We start from the raw sequence: 6,522 nt of genomic DNA, 5'->3' as shown, positions 1-6,522 counted from the left end.
GTTACATATCTGGAAAGAATTGGCTCTGATATAAGTGTAAGCGAGACGCAAAAATACATTTTGTGACAGCAACAAAAATGTGTTTAAATCTTTTTGCGTGAGGTGTTCGTTAGCACAGCTCGGTATAGTAGTGTGTAGAGAAGAACATCCACTCTCTCCTGTGCACAGCTCAGCCATGTGCCACTGTGGATAGGTAATCTGTCTTCTCTATTGTTGTACTCTGTGCTAGTGTGCAGTAGGCATCCTAATCTGGGACTTGGTCGCGACCCTCAGGTGGGTCACAAGAGATTTTTTTTTTTGGGTTGTCTCTTATCATGCTTCCCAGGAGTTTACGAAAAATGTCTATTAACTTGGGTCACAAAGGTTACTTTTAAAATATGGGTCCCCAGAAAAAAAAGTTTGAGAAACACTGTTATAACCTGTCCAAACTGTGGAAATGAATACTACACTAAACTAATATTTGTACTGGGATCATTGTTGACAATGTTTAGGTACTATTTACATATAGTATATGTAAAATAAAACGAGGATAAAACTGTACTTTTTTTTTCTAGGTTTTTCTGACACATTCTTTAATTGTGTGTGCCTTTCTGCAAATTTATATATCTTTTACAAATTAAAAACAAAGAATTTGTAATTGTAATATGGGATCAACATAGTTCAATTTTTTTTTTTTACTTTTCTTAGGTGTTTCTGACACATTGTGAGTGCCTTTTTTCAAATTTATATATATATTTATATATATATATATTTACAATTTTTATATAATCTTTTACTTTGTCACGTTACACTCTAACATGGTAGTTGTGTTTGGACAGCCCCAAAGGTAGTCGGTATAACAGTTGAAAGTGTTTTGCAATTTTTGTTTTCTCCATGAAGCACAATTGCCATGCAATGATGACTACTGTATCCCAGGGCTATTTGAGATTCAAACAGACAGTTGAACTCCTCGCACACCCACTCCCAGCATGCAAATATAAAAGGAATGGCTCGCAGGCCCTCGGGGGGAAGGGGGGGAGGTGCACAGGGTAGCTATTAAAGAGAGAGAGAGAGAGAGAGAGAGAGAGAGAGCTAGAAAGAGAGAGAATAACAGATTACAAGGAGAAAACAAAGAGAAAGAGCAACATTCCTCCATGCCAGTGAAATCTTTGCTGCAGCGACAATTACTTCCTCACATGCTCACGTACTAAACTGTGATACCTCACCCTCTGCTTGAGTCGTTTCTCAGCCAAATTTTAAAACAGACACATTCCAGACTCACTGGGATTGGCCAAAGGCTGACGAATCATGTGAGATAATACACTTCAGCATGTTGAAACTGACCTGGAAAACACAGTACAGAAAAAAGTGTTATATCTCTTAGACGTGAACAGGAACCCTCTAAACCAGGCATGGGCAAACTAAGGCCTGGGGGCCGGATGCGGCCCGTTCAGCTTTTTAATCCGGCCCACCAAACTTTTTCTAAATTATATAATTTATTTCTATTATCATTACACTTCTGCTTTTTCCTTGAAATACCCACATTTACCCAATAGATGGCATAGAAAATGATAAAGATCTTTTAGCATTTTGGCCTTTACGCATGACATAGTTCACACAAACGTGCCATCTATCTGCTCCTGCCCCGGCCCCCCCGTTCAATTTTTGGTCCAATTGTGGCCCCCGAGTCCAAAAGTTTGCCCTCGTCTGATTTAAACTGAGTCAGGACTGAGGCAAATGCAAAAATATTTACACCAGCATTTGAGATGTAAATAAAAACCCATGTTCTTGTTGTTACTGCATACAACCGTAACACTGAGGGCACGTTTGTTTTACTCAGATAAACTATCTTAACCATCACAACTGAAGGTGTTTGCACTAAACAAGTTAATTACGACGCCTCAAGCCACACCTGTGATTGGTCAATGCCCGGGTCCAAACATTTAGTTTTTATCTGGTCGTTTTACCTCAGGTAAAAGTTTCCCAACAACAAACTTTCACTTGGCCTTTAAGTCACATCGAACTGCCATAGTTTAAACCAAGATTTTTTTTTTGGGTCGTCCCACATCATGTTTCCCAGGGGTTTACAAATACTGTCTATTGACTTGGGTTGCGAAAGTTTGTGACTTAAATATGGGACCCCAGAAAAAACGTTTGGGAAACACTGATGTAAACCACAATACATGTCAACGGTACAAGTACTTTTGTACGACTACTTAAGGCACTCTCAAGCAATACACTCACTGCAGATGACCTAAAACAGAAATATTTTGTTAGTCTGACTGAAGTAAGAATTTTAAAGTACATGTGACTTCTGGCTAATGTGGTTTGAGGTACATTTATTCTATGGTTGTATTTATATGTACTGTGTATCAAACATATGAAATAACACTGCAAACAGATTTAGCTTTTTTTCTGTAGATTTTTTAAAAACCATCTCTCAGAGCATGCTAGCTCTAGCCCTGCTGGTCCAGGAATAAGAACTGACTCTCTCCTGATCACACGCCCTTTTAAACACTAGACCACATGCTGCACCGGGTACTTTGTACTGGAGGGAAATTTACTGCAGTTGAAGCAGTTGACCTTAAGATGTCCAGTATTTTTTACTGTCATTGTTATTTAAACTACTGCGATGAATGCCTACATTTATATTGATGTAGGGGGGAAGCTTTTCTGTAACACTGGGATGTTTATAAGCCCATGCGTGTGTGTGTGTGTGTGAGTGTGTGTTCAAAGTGAGTGAGAGAGAGTTGTTCCCTGATCCCTGACCTTTTTCGTGTAAACATGGACACACTCGGGCGAGGTGCTAAATGGCAGTGATTATGGGAGAATCATAAAGAAATGGGCTACATTTAATGTCCAAATAGGCTACTTATGGATACCTTTTTTGTGCTGGTTCAATTACTGTTTTTCGTTGTTTGTTTCGTTCAGTAATACTAATTGTTCAGATATCTCTCGGTCAACAATAAAATATCCTCATTAATGTTCAATAATGGTCTAGTCACCTTTATTTTGTGATTTACAAACAATGTCTATTGACTTGGGTCATGGAAGTTTGTGACTTTTAAAATATGGCTCCCCAGAAAAAAAGTTTGGGAAACACTGATCTAGGATAATGACACAGAGCTGAAGAAATGTAGGGTCCAACTCAGTAGGGTCAACAGGTCCATCACCGTGTCCAATTTGGTCTGCCTACAGAACCTGGAGAACAAAAGAGAACACACACATCAGAACGGTCTTGTACTGTTTATTTTGATAGGAAGAATGGACTGACGATAGTAAAGACATTCAGACGAACCCCAAGATACGAGCATTATCCATTCCAGGACCAAGGTGCTCATATCTCGAATCATTTTTTTTCATAAGAAATAGCTAAAAAACTCCCTTATTAGTGATAATAACAATGGAAAAAAACATGTTTTTAATTGCTATAGAGACATACACACCAAAAAATAGTATATAAGGATTCCTGTGATATAAAAGTTACGTACGTAGACACTTGATTCCGTAGCGTACCTTCCATGTACACTACGTAACTAAACATAAACTTAACTTACATATATTTTTTTACTTTTTTATTTTTTAATTTTTTTGCTTTTTTAGATTTGTATTCTTTCTTTAGCGGGCACCACGCTCATATTTATCGACAATTTCATGCTTTACTTCCATGGTCATCATGCGTTTCTTCTTCTCACGACCATCCTTACCACTCACTCTCTTAGGACTCATCACTATTATGAAGAACAGTGCACAAAATAGAGAGAAAACCATGAAGATAACGCAAACACAATATGGAAGACATGCGTACGGAAGTCGACGAACATGTAAAGTGAATGAGTGAAATGGCATGGGCTGCTCCGAGTGCTCGACCACCTAGCATCAGTGTCTGCGAGCATGCTCGTATCTCAAATCTTTACTTGTATCTCGAAGCAAAAAGTTTCTCAAAGGCTTGCTGGTATCTCGAAATACTCATATCTCGAGATGCTCGTATCTCAAGGTTCCACTGTAAAAGCGCAAAATGTTATCTCTAGAATAATAATAATAATAATAATAGGCAGTTCGCTGTTAAGAAGGAAATCACTTTTTTGTTTCAGATGGAAAATAATATTCGAATGAAAAGAACCATAGAGAAAGCAAGTCTCAGATTTTCTCCTATTCATGTGAGACACCAGTGGACATGTGGTTCTTTGAAGGACACTGACAAACAGAGAATAAAAGATACAAACAAGAATAAACAGACACAGATCTTTGTGGGGGTCATGTGTTGTTTGCCAGGTCGTGCTTTTGCTGTCCTTTGCCCGTCTAGCCTGTTATCAGGCAGTTCTTCACCTCGTCAGTTGACTGTAGATGACCATGTGTTGACCTCCGTGACCTCCAATCGAATCACGTGTTGACAGTATTTGTCTCAGAACCAAAGTTGGACATGCTCCTCCTCAGGGTCTTTGGGAAAACAAGGGAATATCACAAGTGTGCCAAGAAGAAGTCTTAAGTGCCCATAGAGTTTGGCGCTCAGCGCCATGTTCACTCTCTGTTCCTGTTGTCACGGATTAATAAAGACGTGTAGAGCACCTGCGCCTCAGTCATCCTTCAACTGCCACAATATTATATATAAGCAGTAAAGCATATAACAGTAAAGCCCATTTGGTGAGATAAAACTTGATCTATTATTAAATTTAAATTACACATTAAAATCATAAAAAGTACACATAGAAATCAGAGACTCTCCGTATGTTTCATTTTCTCCTGGTTTAAATCCCACCCTAAAGACACTGATATTCTGTTCTACCGTATGAAGACAGGAGCTTAAATGTCACCAGTCAGCTCTAATAGTATATACATGACATATCCTGTTTTATCATACATGAAACCTCCTTCACTGTATATAATGTTGACTAAAGACTCTGGTTAATTTTACTGGTCAGTTTGTTGTACTCGGGGGTTCACAATCTTTATATACAGTATATATGTATGTATATGTATTAATATATATCTACATATATCTATATATGTATATATATATACATATATGTATATATGTATATATATAGATATACATGTATATCTATATATATGTGTATACATATATGCATACACTTACCAGAGTACTCATTACAGTACTCCGAGGATTGCTGTTTTTGCAGGCTCGCTTACGCTGCTTCACCCATAACTAAAACAACCATTACAGAACTACACAACACTTACTGTTTAGTCAGAATGAGAACTAAGAGTGTAATTGCATTTTTTTTAAATGTGTATTTATATACTCAGGGTAGCTGTGGATTAATCATGATTAATTGAGACAAAAACTATAAACTTAAAAAACAAAATCTTTTTATTAGAAAGTATACTGCTGGAACAGAAAGGAACAAATTCCAGCAGGTAGGTGTTTGTGTTTCACACTTGTTTTTATTTGTGACTAATTCAAATAATTTTCTGTGTTAACAATTATTAACACAGAAAATGTCAAATGACAATATATAAAATTAAAAATCAAATTTTAAAAGTTAAAAAAATAACATTCGCGTGTCTGTGTGTAAGTTTTTCTGGTATAGCTATTCTTGTGGGGACATGGTAGTGTAAGAAACACCTGTGCTATGAGGACACCTTTGTGGTGGGGACATTTTTCAGGTCTCAGATGACAGAGAGGGTTTTTGAGGTTCTTGCTTGGAGTTAGGAGTAGAATTTGGTTCAGATTAGAGTTAAGGTAAAGACTAAATGATTAATCGTTAAGGCTGAGCTATGGGACTGAGGAAAGCATGGTCTATGTGTATGTGTGTGTAGTGAATACATTTAGAGTTCAATTTTCTCTGATGTTGCTACACTGCCGCAGTAGACTGCTAAATGGAATTTGACCTATGTGATGTCCTTTTCAATCAGAGGTAATTGTCACAGATAGACCATCATAATCATTTATGTCCTTGCTAACCAATAAGCCAGAGCGCTGCAATGCTCCACTGCTATGATAACCTACACTTACAGCACAGAGGCCGCAAACTAAAATTTTAACAGGATGCAAACGACAACTCTCTCTTTGGAATAAATCGTCCAAATTAAGTCCTACAGAGGTTAAATCTCACAGAATATTCCAGTAATCACCTCTTACTGCACCACAACTTTCCTGTCTTCAAAAAAACACAGTTTCAACAGCCTTTCATGATAGTCTCTCACAGTTACCAGACCAGTTTGTGACACTGGTGGGTTCAATTATGATACAGTAACCAGTCTCTCCATTTACCCCTTCGTTCTCTGCCCTCCACCTGGGGTGAAAATGCGTCTCATTCCAATTTAATGCATGGCCAATTCCCACCTCGACAGAGGAGTAATTAAAATCCACACGCAAAGAACCATCAGATAGGATGGCAGAGAAGAGGTGGAGGGGAGAGAGATTTAACTACAATATGTCACAAAAGTGAGTACACCCCTCACATTTCTGCAGAGATTTCATTATAATGTTTAATTGAACAACACTGAAGAAACATCACTTTGACACAATGAAAAGTAGTCTGTGTAAAGCTTATATAGCAGTGTAAATTTATTTTTCCC

The sequence above is a fragment of the Cynoglossus semilaevis genome, chromosome W (assembly GCF_000523025.1).
Source record: "Cynoglossus semilaevis isolate Cse_v1.0 chromosome W, Cse_v1.0, whole genome shotgun sequence".
NCBI lineage: Eukaryota > Metazoa > Chordata > Actinopteri > Pleuronectiformes > Cynoglossidae > Cynoglossus > Cynoglossus semilaevis.
The sequence above is the reverse complement of the archived record's forward strand: the minus strand, read 5'-3'. Positions refer to the sequence as shown.